Below are 14,593 nucleotides of genomic sequence, written 5' to 3'. Positions count from 1 at the left end.
AAGATGGACAAACATTGAAAACAAAGAACTTAGTAAATGTCCCTCCTCATTTCTGTCCTGCTTTTTGAACGTGCACTCTCTTAATTCTGCATTAAAAGAGAGCGTTCAGTGATGGAGCTGATCCACTGGGAGTTCTACTAACACATTTTATGATCAATAGCTGTTTACCACTGATGCTATTGTTTGTCAAAATTTGGTCTCACTGTGTAGCCCACAATGGACTTTGTATTACAGTCACCCTGCTTCTATGGACTGGGATCATAAGTTCATGATGTGTGTGTGTGTGTGTGTGTGTGTGTGTGTGTGTGTGTGTGTGTATGCACTGTCTATTAGTTGTCAGTGTCCATGTACTGAATGTGTGTTCATGTATATGTTATGTGTAACTCAAAGGCACACTTTGGGCATCTCCTTCCATCACCCTCTAGTTTAGTTTGTTTGTTTGTTTGTTTGTTTGTTTATTCATTTATTTGTAACGGTTTCTCACACTGAACCTGGAGCTCATTGTTTCAAGTGTGCAGCCTGGTCAGTGAGCTCTGAGATCTGTGTGCCCCTGTACTCCTTATGCTCCAGTTATTGACTCTGCCACCATACCTGGTTTTACATGGCTACAGGGAATCTAAATTCATGTCCTCATCTTTGCACAGGAGGCACTTTATAAATGGAGTCAACTCCCAAACTCTTACAACTACTTTTTAGGTTAAAAAAATAGACATTTTTATAGAGTTTGTGTTTGGCTACGTGCATGTTATGTATGTGTGAGTGTAGCTATGTGTGTGTATCATTATGTTTATGTGGAAGTCAGAGGAGAAATTTTGGAAGCCAATTGCTCACCATGATTGACCTGGACTGAACTAAAGTCATCAGCCTTGCATGGCAACTAACTGTATCTGCTGAGCCATCTCATTACCTATGACATTCATTTTTAAAGGGGATTTTGGGAAGTGTATATCTGGAAATTCCTTACCTATAAATGCCAGTCAAACTCACTCCAGTACCTTCCTGTCTGGAATATTACTGTGAACTTTCAAAGAAGCAAATGTAGTTTCTGAGCACAGATATGAATATTCATCACAATGCCCATTCATATGACGTACTAATAAAGATCAGAACCTTTTAACGTAATCATTAAATACTGTCAATGGTTTAGCAAACTGATTTTATTCGTTGTTTTCTTCAGAAACCCACAATTCCTCTTCAGTAAGAAAATGCCGAACATATGCTGCAGAAACTTGGCTAACTTTATTATAAAGACAAATAGGAAATATGGGCTTGGCTGTTAGGATGGACATGGTGACAAGTTTTGCATGTTGCTGAGGTCACTGATAATAACTCTGTTAGTTGTACATATGGCGATCTCATATATACTAAGCAGAACATCAAAGATTTGGAGTTATCCCCTTCAAATGGTCACTGTCACTCTTTAGGTAAGGAAAGTAAGATGTAGAAATTATTCAGGTTTCTAAGAGTTCAGCTATGTGATGTGAATATTTTTAAGGATAAAGCATATGTGTGGGGCTAGAAATGCAGCTCAGTTGATAAAGCGCTGCCTTCCAATATGAGGACCTGAGTTCAGTCCCTGGAACCCATCTGAAGTAAACTGGCAGTGGTGGCCTGCGATTTCAATACTGCATCTGAAACATGAGGATCTTAGGACTTACTGAAAGTGCAGTCTGTCCTAGATGATGAGTTCCAATCCAGTGAGAGGCTTTACTCAAAACAAACAAACCAACAAGCAATGAAAATGCAATCTTTTAAGAAGAAAAAGGCACCTGACAAACAGCACCCAAGGTTTTATTCTAGCTTTTACATGCACAAATGCACACACAAACACACTTACACACACACACACACACACACACGGATTTATACATATGGACATATACACACATAGATGCACACACAGAGACACATAAATACCCTTCTCTGTCAGTATCTGTATGGATGTATGCATATTTATATAGTAAATATATATAATATAATGGGAATACTATACACACACACACACACATATGGACTTATTAAACAGACAGAAAACATAGAAACACCTGAGAGTTAAACTGAATATTCCAGAAAATCTTTTTATTACACAACAAGACTAAAATAATCTAAATATTTGCAATTAAATAGATAGAATCACATATTTACAATACTAAAGAAAAAGAAAAAATGTGAAAGATGAAAAAACGTGTAATGTTCATCTTACATTTGAGCAGTATATTTGACTTAAACTAAAGTTGAAACTTAGGTTGAATTTGAAAAAGTTTACGAATAATTGAAATGGTTTTAACAATCTAGTGGATAACTTTTAAGTACACTATCATTTGAGAGGTTAAGATATACCATAGAATTGAGGTGTCACACCCTACTTTATTTTTGAGATAAGTTCTTAGTATGTGACACTGGCTGACTTGAACTCTATTAATAAAAAACGTTAAAAGAATAATTTTCAAACAAAATTATTGTTTATTTTTATTAAATGAATTAATTTTCTAAAGATATTTTTAAATCTCTGAAGGGGTAATCTTCTTACATAACAAATTTTAAGGAAACGCTAATTGACATGGATAATTGACTACAAGAATGACCGCTATGATTTAGGCTACATTAGACTATCGCAATTTGCAGGATTATAAATATTTACATTCCATTAACTAAAAGTGTCTAAATATTTTGAGACAACTTCTTACTATATTCACAAATATTATTTAAATAGTTAAGTGCTGTACAAGTATTAGGATGAACTCATAAAGAAAATTTGGTTTATGCTTTCAAAATGAGAACATTTGGCCTAGAAGAAATAAGTCCTTCCATTTCTGTCAGCATGAATGACCCTGGAGGACATGTTAACTAAAATCAGCTGAAAAAGGTTAATACTGACTTGCCCAAAGTGATTAGACTCAGTAGGAACAGTGACTAGGGAAGTGGTAGAATGAGTCCAGGGGAAAAACTGTGTGCTGTTTACTCTAGGCTTAAAGACATTTCTGCAAGATAGATCAGTTGTAGAGTTCTGGCACACAGGGCAATGTAGTTGACAATATAATGGTATAAACTTAAAAATTGATGTTCTACAATGGAATGTAGTGGTTCAGTTATTATATAACACATGTGAACCCTTACGTTTGATCTACAGTTCTGAAACAAACAAACAGCAAACATATCCACAAACACTTCCAAAAGAATGTACTGAAACATATATGCATTCCCAGGTATTTAGGAGTCTGAGGCAGGAGACTGGATTATGGTTCTGAATTTGAGCACAGATTGGAGAAGACATTAAGGCATTACTACAAAAAATTATTGAAAGTTTATATTCATACCAGAAAAGGAAAGAATGAAAAATGAAAGGAACCAATGAATGCTTGTGTGTACTGATGGTATTATTATAAGTATATATACAGATCCAAATTAATCTTTATAGCATTAAAATAAAATATAGTTGTGAATGACAACTAAAATTCAATTTATCTACAAAAAGGAGACCATATTTTGTTCCCAAAAGTGTCCTTCATTAGAATAATATATGTAATTGTTTCTCACATGTGTGTTAAATAAATTATAAATATTTGTTATACAACACTATGTTCAACTCTAGTTTAAAATCTGATTTTTTCAACAAAAAATGCTAAGAATGAGAAGAATAAGTTGACAATAACTTGGTACCTATGCTTAGATTATTTTGTTGTAAATTTCTCAAAAATTAGTCATAGGTCAGACATGACTCAGGAAGTAATTTCACTTACCAACAAGTCTATGATGTCGACCTGGACTACATCCCCAGGATCTGTTGCTGGAAGCAGAGAACTGAGTCCCATGTGAGTTGCCCTTTGGCCTCTGCAAGTAAGCTGTGGCCCATGCTTCCTCAGATAGAGTCACATTTCCTTTCAACTTTTTTCTTTTGAGAATTTCATGCTTGTTTACAATGCAATAGGATGATATCTAAAACCATTCTCCTTCTCCAAACTCCCTTTATTTGTCTACTAATGTATCCCCATCCCCTCATAATTTCATGAGGTTTTTTTTTTTTTTTGGTAATTTACTATACTACTTAGAGCTACCCTTTGTGTATGGCTTATGAAGGCCATCAACTAGATCATGGGAAACTTACCAGTACCAGTCTGCAGGAAAGAATAATTCTTGTTTCCTCAGCAGCTTTCTACTGCCAATAAGTGTTGGTACCCAGAGATTGTCTATATCATTGATGTTGCGATTTTATTCAACTTGATCTTTTATAGATTCTTTGTAGTTAACCACAGCTCCTGTGAGGTCATACCATTAACAGTCATATCATATCCAGGAGACAGCATTTCATAGCAGTACTCCCCATCTTCTGATTCGTACATCCTCCATAAGTATCTTCTTCAAGGTCCCCTGAGCCTTGGAGGTGAGGGTTTAACACAGATATCACCTTACTCTCACCTCTTTGACCAGTTGCACAGCTTTCCATGGACTGTTACCCATTGCAAAATGGAGTTTCACTGACCGATGTTAAGAAGGGTCCAAGTCTATGGTTATAATTATAGATATTTAGAAATATTGACAGCATAACCAATCCAAAGACCTAAGACCCCCACCATCAGCTTTTTTTTTAATTGGATATTTTTATTTACATTTTAAATGTTCCCAGTTTCCCATCCATGAGTCCCCTATCACATCCTCCTCTCCCTTCTTCTATAAGGGTGTTCTCCTTCCCCAACCACCCCACTTCCCGCCTCCCTGCCCTGACATTTCCCTACACTGGAGGTCCAACCTTGGCAGGACCAAGGGCTTCTTCTCCCATTGGTGCCCAACAAGTCCATCCTCTGCTACATATGGAGCTGGAGCCATGGGTCTGACCATGTGTATGTATGTACTCTGGGTAGTGTTTCAGTCCCTGGGATCTCTGGGGTGTCTGGTTGGTTGATATTGTGGTTCTTTCTATGGGGTTGGAAACCCCCACAGTTACTTCAATCCTTTCTCTAACTCCTCCAACAGGGACCCCATTCTCAGTTTAATGGTTTGCTGCTAGCATTCACCTCTGTATTCATCAAGCTCTGGCTGAGTCTCTCAGGAGACAGCTATATCAGGCTTCTGTCAGCATGCACTTCATGGCTTCATCAATTTGTCTAGTTTTGGTGGCTAGATTCCCAGGTGAGGCAGGCTCTGAATGGTTGGCCATTCCTTCAGTCTCTGCTCCAAACTTTGTCTCTATATCTCCTCCTATGAATATTTTTCTTCCCCTTTTTGAGAAAGACTGAAGCATCCGCACTTTGGTCATTCTTCTTGAGCTTCATTTGGTCTATGAATTGTATCTTAAGTAATCCAAACTTTTGGGCTAATATCCACTTATCAGTGAGTGCATACCATGTGTGGGTTTTGTCGTTGTTGTTGTTGTTGTTGTTGTTGTTGTTGTTTTGTAATTGGGTTACCTCACCCAGGATGATATTTTCTAGTTCAATCCATTTCCCTATGAATTTCATGAAGTCATTGTTTTTGAGAGTTGAGTAGTACTCCATTTTCTGTATCCATTCCTCTGTTGAAGTAAATTTGGGTTTTTTCCAGCTTCTGGCTATTATAAATAAAGCTGCTATGAACACAGTGGAACATGTGTCTTTGCTATATGTTGGAGCACCTTTTGGCTATATGCCTAGGAGAGGTATAGCTGAGTCCTGAGGTAGTACAATGTCCAATTTCCTGAGGAACCTCCAGACTGATTTCCAGAGTGGTTATACCAGTTTGCAATCCCACCAACAATGAAGGAGTGTTCCTCTTTCTCCACATTGTCCCCAGCATTTGATCTTAGCCATTCTGACTGGTGTGAGGTAGAATCTCAGGGTTGTTTTGATTTGTATTTTCCTGATGACAAATGATATTGAACATTTCTTTAGATACTTCTCAGCCATTTGATATTCCTCAACTGAGAATTCTTTGTCCCATACCCCTTTTTAGTAGGGTTATTTGGCTCTTTGGAGTCTAACTTCTTGAGTTCTTTGTATATATAGGATATTAGTCCTCTATTGGATGTTTATTAGGATTACTAGGCCAGTGCTGCAAGCTTTAGATCCAATAAGATTGCACTTAGTGATCCCATAACAGTAGTGTACCTATTGTACCAATAGCTGCACCTTCCATGGCAGATTAGTATTTTAGCATATGGATCCAGTGCCAAATATGACTAGCAATGCCCTTTCCCCAGCAGCATACACAGCATCTCCATGTACTATGTAATCTAGCCAGAAACAAGGAAGTTTATTAATTGTTTTGAGATTAATGTCTTTATGTCCATTAGTCGAGGTGTGTGGTGTCTTCAGGAATACAGTATATGACCACTAGTCTTGGCCTAACACACATTTTATGAATTGCCTTAATCAGATTGATCTGTAAGCATATCTATGGGACATTTTCTTGATTGTTACTTGACATAAAATGACCTAGCTCACTGAGGACCGTACCACCCATAGGCTTGGACTGGATAAGAAAGGCAGCTAACATGAGCCTAGAAGCAAGCCAGGAATTAATACTTCTACATGGTCTCTTCTTCAGTTCCTGCCTCTAAGTTTTTGCTTGATCTCCTATTGTAGCTTCCTTCAATGATAGAATGTAAATTTTAAACTGAAATAAACTCTTCATCACCTTCCTTTTAATCATGGTGTTTATTACAGCAACAGAAAGCAAGCAAGAGTAGAGTCTTACCATATAATTAAGGTGAAAATAAAGGACAAATAGGAGACTCTAGATCCCTGCCGGCCAATAGCTCATACATAGGTATCCTTTGCCTTGACCTGTTATTTTCATTTAATGACCCATGTCTTTTGCGAGGGACATTATCCACCCAAGCCAGATAATTATTCAAACTCTTATTCTGCATGTTTTATTTTGAAATTCACTCTACTACCCAGTGAGGGTTCTACACTCAGGAAAGCACACCACTTTCTGCTTCATTTTTGCCACGATTGTGCTCCCTAGCCCAGGATTGCATTAGGCTTTCTGTGGATGACTGAGTGCACATATTTTAACATGTGCTAAAGTTGGTACATTAAAAACGCCGAGATACAAATATTTTCCTAAAAGTGAAATGTTAGCCAAAAGATACTGAAAAGATGAACTATGGAGAGGAGAAAGGCGGCTGAAATCTCCTAGAGCTAGTGATCAATCATTGAACACCATTTGGCTAGTCTCCAAAATGTGCAGGATGGGATTTGGCATCCAGTCTGGTGCTGGTGCCACTGAGGTTTGTGGGGAGGAAGGCCCTGGCAGAGATGCTAAGGCTGGGAGAGGGTCTGCCCAGATGCTTCACGCCAGCTTTCAGAGGCCTTATTTATGTTCTCAGCATTTCACACAGTCCTTCGCTCTCTTTCTTTTCAATGTCTCTTTCTTCCTTCAGAGTGTCTTTGTTGAGAAAAGTTATTTGGGCATTATTGTAGACACTATAGACAGCACTGGACAGAACATGAATATGTAATGTTAACTATGAGAGAAATGTTGTAAATAACGCCCCCATGCCCAAAATGGTATTATAAGAAACATTATAAAGAAAAAGCAGGTAGGAAAGGGAGCCATGAAATGAGAAGGCAATTTTTAAGTTGGTCAGAGGGTAAAGCCACAAATAATTCAATGACTTGTCTGGTTGGAGATTACTACCCATGCCTAGAGGTTTGTGTGGTAAGTCAACACCACAGTGACCCATAAAGGGACAAACTTGAGAAATGAATGAATGTGCCTTACTTTAACTCAATCACAATGAGAGCGAATGCTCACGAAACCCCTAATTCTCATAGAAAATTGTCCTTTGCAATTTTGGGTCACCGTATACCAATATTTCACATTCCTTTCTCACCTCTAACGGATCGAGTTCTTGCGAGTGCTTTGAGTTTGGGGAGAAACAAGTTTATGGGACACACATAAGCACTGGGGTACCTTTAGTTTCCACACTTCAGACCCTAAAACAGTATTAGACTATGATAATGATTTGTATGTTTTGGCTAAAATTTTATGACTGTTGTTGAACATGCCCAAAAGGAATACGTCTAAACAATAAACCAAGAAAATACCCATGTCTCCACACCTTAAATACACTGACATCCTAATTACTTTTCTTCTTTACAAATTTCAAGAAGTGTTTCTTAAAGGAAAAATGTTTATTTGTATTTCCATAATTGCTAGGATTAATATTTTTGAGAAATTTGCTGGATTTTTTTTATTTTGAGAATGTTCTGTTTGTATCCCAAGTCAATTCTTTTAATCAGTCAGGTTCGTGTGTAAGAATATATATATGTGAGACTGACGGAAGGTCCGGGTGGCGAGCAAGTCCTGGCACAGACTCAGGTCACCAAGAGGAAAGTCTGTTACTACTATTATGGACAAGGGCACCCAATGAAGCCTCACCGAATCCGAATGACTCATAATTTGCTGCTCAACTATGGTCTCTACCGAAAAATGGAAATCTACCATCCTCACAAAGCCAGTGCTGACGTGATGACCTCAGCGAGGACTACATTAAATTCTTGTGTTCTATTCGCCCAGATGATATGTCTGAATACAGAAAGCAGATGCAGAGATTCAGCGTGGGTGAGGACCGTCGGTACTTGATGGCTTGTTTGAGTTCTGTCAGTTGTCCACGGGTGGCTCTGTCACAAGTGCTGTGAAACTCAATAAGCAGCAGACGGATATCGCTGTGAACTGAGCTGGGGGCCTGCACCATGCAAAGAAGTCTGAAGCATCCGGCTTCTGTTACGTCAATGATATCGTCTTGGCCATCCTGGAACTTCTAAAGTATCACCAGAGGCTGCTGTATATTGACATTGGCGATGGCAATGGCATGGAAGAGGCCTTCTATACTACAGACCAGGTCATGACTGTGTCCTTTCATAAATACGGAGAGTACTTCCCAGGAACTGGGGACCTACGGGATATTGGCAAAGGCAAGTACTACGCCGTTAACTAACCACGGCGAGATGGCATTGATGATGAGGCCTATGAAGCCATTTTCAAGCCAGTCATGTCCAAAGTAATGGAGATGTTCCAGCCTAGTGTAGTGGTCCTACAGTGCGGCTCAGACTCCCTGTCTGGGGATCCGCTACTTGCTTCAATCTGACCATCAAAGGACATGCCAAGTGTGTGGAGTTCGTGAAGAGTTTCAACTTGCCGATGCTAATGTTGGGAGGAGGTGACTACACCATCCATAATGGCGCTGGGTGCTGGACTTACGAGACAGCTGTGGCCCTGGACACAGAGATCTCTCATGAGCTACCATACAATGAGTACTTTGAATACTTTGGACCAGATTTCAAGCTTCACCCCTGCTGAAGAGCTTAGCAAGAGCATCTTAGCAGAGCTCCTAAGCAGGCACGTGCAGTTCAGGATTTCGTCTTCCGGTTGTTTTCTTTTCACCTGGACCCTACGAGGTTCAAAACTCAGACCTGGGGCAGGACGGACAAGGGAGCTCTGGGAAGAGTTCTCCCAGCACCACTGAACTGCACGTGAAGTGTGTATGCAGGTGCATACACACATTCATGATTCATGTCCCAGCTCACCAATATTTGGTTTCCATGCCCTGTTCTACTGCAAATTTTAAGACAAAATATAAACCATGAAAATACTAGAAGAAAATATGTACAGATGTTTACAGCATCTCGAAGTATACATTCTTTCTATGCTGTTGGTACAAAGCCTTGTAGGCCTTGGAAATACATTTTTTTCATTTGATTTAATTAATGGCATACATTAAAGGACAAAAGTCACCATTAACCAAAAGAAACTAAAACAGATAATAAAGTCTGCATGTTTTACAACGTTAGGAAAAAAAGCTAATTTTATAATTTTGGTAAGTGTTCTAAAAGTGATAATAAATTACAGGCCTATTAAGAAAGCAGTAAAAGCTACTCATAAATAATGCACAAGTAGAGGAGCATAATCAGCATCTAAAGTTATGAAAAGATACCAATGTCACTCCCCCACAACGCTGACTGTTCATTTATAAATAACTTTATTGTTTTGTGCGCTGCTGTTCTATCTACATGTATGTCTATGCACAACCTGTGTGCAGTGGCAAAGGAGGCTGGAAGAAGGCACTGGATTCCTTGGAACTGGAGTTAAGGACAGTTGGCTTCTGTATGAGGTGTGGGAATTGGACCTGTCCTGGTAACCACTGAGCAGCCATCTTTTCAGGCCCACCAAGCCACTTTAAGTAGGTTCACAGTCTTCTCAATTACTTACCGTCATTAATTTGCCACCACGTTTAATTTTTTTCAACTTTTTTTTAGTAGTTAAATCATATCCTGCTCACGTGATCCAACCATTCCACTGCAGTTTATACCCATAGGAAACTTGTCTTGAAAAGATACTTCTATTCCTGTGTCTGTTGCACCCTAACCTAGAATGACAAGACGGTAAAGATCTCTTCTGATAATTACATTGTACATAAAAGCACACTTTGAAGGCTTAGACATGGTGAGTCCACAGATTCTTCCTACCCATCCCCCAAACCTAAAACTGCCAATCATCTCCTCCACTCTGGTCCACAGTAGAGACAAATGGATCGGCTGGGGGAATTCTCCATCAGTGCTGCTTCTCTGAAACCACAGAGTCAGGAAATGTAACGAGAGTGAGTGCCCAGCTGGAGGAGGGCAAGAGCCTTCTAATGGCTAAGCTGTGACTTGAGAAATCACATCCATTAGATAAGGTGATTAAATATGCATCAGGCCTTTGGAAGAGAGTCATGCAGACACCGCAGGAGCACAGGCCCACGTGCCCCATCTAAAAGGAACATGCTTTTCCCTTCGATGTGTATCTTTTTTTTTCAATCTCTTGGTTCAGCTGCTGAAAGCTGCTTTTCGTGAAAAATCAAACAGCTGGTGGTTTTCTGTGGGAGTAATTGGGTCCTGATAAAAATCACATAGGTAATGTTTCTGACGTGTTCATCCCCAACCTAACATGTGGACTTGTGCTTTGAATTATTGTTGTTTTGTGTGGTGTTTTAAGATCTCACATAGCCCAGGCTACCCTCAATCATTATGTAGCTGAGGCTGATATATTGAACCTCTGGCCCGCTCCTCTGTCTCCCAAGTTCTGGAATCCTAAGGACATACCACCACACCTATATATGTTTTATTGTACTTCATGTTATAGGAGTTTCATATTTCAATGCATTTTGTTAAAAGTCTACTAGCCCAAACGATTGACATGATATGGCCAGAGAGAGGAAGCATCTTCACTGGCCTTTCCAGTAATCTCTTTGCTTACATAGTAATCCTAAATCATTCCCTTAAAATTTATAACTAGAAAGGAGATAGAACTCATTGGATGCTGTACCTGGGGAGACAATACCTGTTGGAGGCTGTAGTTGAAACCATGAGTCTATAAAGAATTTTATGTTCTGTGATGGTTTAGGTTATGGGACAGTGGATTGTATAGAAAGTCAAGAATCGAGAACTAAGAATATGACATCTCTTGGACGACACACAAAACAGACTGGCCATGCAAATTTGAAAGGTTCTTTTATATTTAAAAGAACATACGCTCATATATACAATACAGGCTGACCTCAAACATTCCCAGCTTCCCAAGAGCCTGAATTTTTGGCATTTTCTACCATACCAGCCTGAAATATTTCCATAAATATGACCACTAAGGGCCATATTTTATACTACCCCAGTTGTTTGCATAGTTCTTCATAAAATTAAGTTCTAATTTGCTATATACCAATAGTGCCACTCAGCAGTATTGCTAACATCTAACTTTCTCTACAATAAGAAGTAACTTTTTAAAAAATGTTGTTACAAGATGGTAGAAAAATTCTCAGAACACTAATAAAATATCTGATTCACTGTAGAAGTTAAAGCAAATTGAAATTACATAGAAAATAATTAATGTAAGAAGGCAAAGAAAAAATTGTTTTTAAAGAAGGCAAAGAAATTTATGAATTGTGTGATGTTTTTCTTTTTGTATCATTAGGATTATTTGTTTTGAATTATTTTTTCCTTTTTATGTTTCTTTGTGAAAAAAAGAATGAAACAGAGAGAGATGAATGAGTATTTATTGATCAGATGTTGTGTGCCATAGTATCATACAATATAAGGTTGAGTAAGGTGCCCATAGGATGAAGAGAAGGCAGGAGTGTTGAATCATTTGGAGACTTAAGAGGAAGGAGTCATGAAGGCTACCCTGAAGTATGACCATGAATTCATTGTGGGGCAAAGCCTATAACTCAGGTCCAGACCTGAATGATTGGGGAAGTGAACGAATGCAAATGGGGCTGAGATCACAATTGTACAACCTGTGCAGTTCTTCTCATACCCCTTGAGAGTGCCATTGCTGACCTGCGAATGCAGACCTGACATGGCCGGCTTTTTACTTGCCATTCTGACAGCAAAGTATATCCATTCCAATGGATATAAGAAAAAGATATAGGAAATCTAGAGACTAGGAAATAATGTTAATAGTTTGGGGGATAAGACTGATACAGACCCATTAGGCACGGCTTTGTGATGATTTAGAGAGTAAAAGCCATAGGACTAATTAAAGATGATAACTGAGTTCTTGAGCTTCCAAGAAATGGGTGGTATTTATCATCTCCACCAGTGGATATTAAAAATCAGGGTGGTAAAAGTAGATAAAAATTATACTTGCTGAACTTCAAGGGCACATCTACTCTAGGAAGCAGCTGCTTTTCACGTGTATATATTGAATACCTTTTCATTCTTGGTTTGTAGGAAGCAATCTAGATGGCAATCAATAAACAATTACACACAGACAAAGGTGAGATGTTGCCCACTTTCTTTGCCTCTTGATTGATTGCTGCCTGGGGTGGTTTCTGAGAGTCGCTTATTATCAGGTTAGAAGTAAGATGTGTCTTTTCTATGAATGTGCAGAATTTAGGTCCCTGTCATCTTGCTGGACTGTAAGTCTCAGTCCATACAGAATACATTTGTGAAAAGCCATGGATTCGCTATGTATTGAATTCTGAGGTTTCGGTTAGATGGAGGATATGGATTCTGGTTTAAAAACCTTACTCTAAGTTTGTAATGTTAATCCTTTCTCATACCTTGCTCTGGATAAATTTGCATTTGACCTTTTCAATCTGGAGCCCATGAAGGATAGGCCTGGGAAAGGACCACCCATCAGCCAATTCAAGTACTTCAGACACCAATTCCTGGATTTATCCTCAGTGCTCTCGTAATATTGATTACCTTAATGTTTTATAGCTCTAGAAAAAAGATGGGATAGTACCAATGGTGCCTCAGACATGCTTTCAGCAATAATTAGTTAATTATGGGACTGTTGAAAGGAAGATTTTAAAACACATAGAACTCAGGAATTTTTATCTCAACTGAGGTCATTCTACATATTAGTTTAGTAACAGGATTTTTAAAAAAGCCACTTGTACATGAAGTGCATTTTCTACCAGGAAAACTAACATCCTAGACTCCAGAACCTGACATCATTGCCTACAAGGAAAAAAAAATCTGTTTCTGGGTGAGCAATTATTTGTGAACTTCTGGATCCAGCACAATGTATTAACATTATTCCCATTTGGGTTTTGAAAGAGTTACTTGATTTGATAATGTATTTTATTCTGAACATTGAGTTGGAAGTTTACGTGGAAACCATAGAAGACTAAAAGTTCAGGATCCTGGAGGACATTAAGAGCAGGTTCTAGGTATAGGCCAAGAGATAGAGACATTGAAAAGAACACTAACTGACTATTTAGATTAGTTTACAGCACTGAAACATCTCATTGTCTCAATTGAGGATCATTACGCAAACTTTGTAAAGTCTGCAATACAGATAACAGCAGTTGACATGAAAAAAAGTGACAGACATACTGCCACCTAGCATTCCTTTAGTTTTCATTTAAAATACTCAGCTTTTCAGGTAGAGTTCTATCTAATGTAATGTAAATAGTTTTGACTTAAAACTATTATGCAGGACTGGTGGGTGGAGGCCAGGTATAGAATGATTTCCTGGCATAGACAAGTCACTGGGTTTGAGGCCTAGTACTGCTAAAAGAGTAGCAACAGATTATGAATTTCTTTTTGTATTTTCATGTCTGACTTTCTACTCCTGAGTTTTAATTAATTTATTCAAAATATTGCTCTCTCCCACTCCCAGTCCTTTGTTATTTCACTGATTCTACCTCCCCTTCCACCTCTGAGAAGGTGGTCCCCAAGGTATCCTCTCTCCATGGAGCATCAAGTCTCTACAGGATTTGGTACATACTCTCCCACTAAGGCCAGAACAATGCAGTCCTCTGCCACATATGTGGCTGGGGCCACCAACCTACCCACGTATGTTCTATGATTGGTGTCTTAGTCTCTGAGAACTCCAAGGGTTCCTGGTTAGTTGACACTGTTGGTCTTCCTGTGGGGTTTCCATCCACTTCAGTTCCTTCAATCCTTCCCCTAACTCTTCCATAAGGGTCGCAGACCTCAGTCCAATGCTTGGCTGTGAGTATCTGCATCTGTCTTAGTCAGGTGCTGGTAGAGCTTCTTGGACAGTCATGCCAGGCTCCTGTCTGCAAGCACAACATAGGATTAGTAATCGTGTCAGGGTTCGTTGTCTGCCCATGGGGTAGATCCCAAGTTGGGCTCGTCACTGGTTGGCCATTCATTCAGTCTCT

General features: G+C 38.9%; 1 protein-coding gene, 1 long non-coding RNA gene and 1 pseudogene across 3 annotated transcripts in view; 2 read left to right on the top strand and 1 right to left on the bottom strand.

The window, feature by feature from the left end:
* Positions 1-14,593, top strand: part of Scn9a (sodium voltage-gated channel alpha subunit 9) — a 144,879-nt gene that overhangs the window by 11,316 nt on the left and 118,970 nt on the right.
* On the top strand, positions 8,297-9,359 carry LOC147995490 (histone deacetylase 1 pseudogene; annotated as a pseudogene).
* LOC147995489 (uncharacterized) overlaps positions 11,978-14,593 on the bottom strand; it is a 173,340-nt gene continuing 170,724 nt past the window's right edge. For both annotated transcript variants that reach the window (XR_015683543.1, XR_015683542.1), the window contains one exon: positions 11,978-14,488. This is a non-coding gene — a long non-coding RNA (uncharacterized LOC147995489). The remainder of the gene's footprint in view (positions 14,489-14,593) is intronic.

The sequence above is a fragment of the Rattus norvegicus genome, chromosome 3, assembly GCF_021556685.1.
Source record: "Rattus norvegicus strain SHRSP/BbbUtx chromosome 3, alternate assembly SHRSP_T2T, whole genome shotgun sequence".
Lineage (NCBI taxonomy): Eukaryota > Metazoa > Chordata > Mammalia > Rodentia > Muridae > Rattus > Rattus norvegicus.
This window is presented reverse-complemented; position numbering and strand designations above follow the sequence as displayed.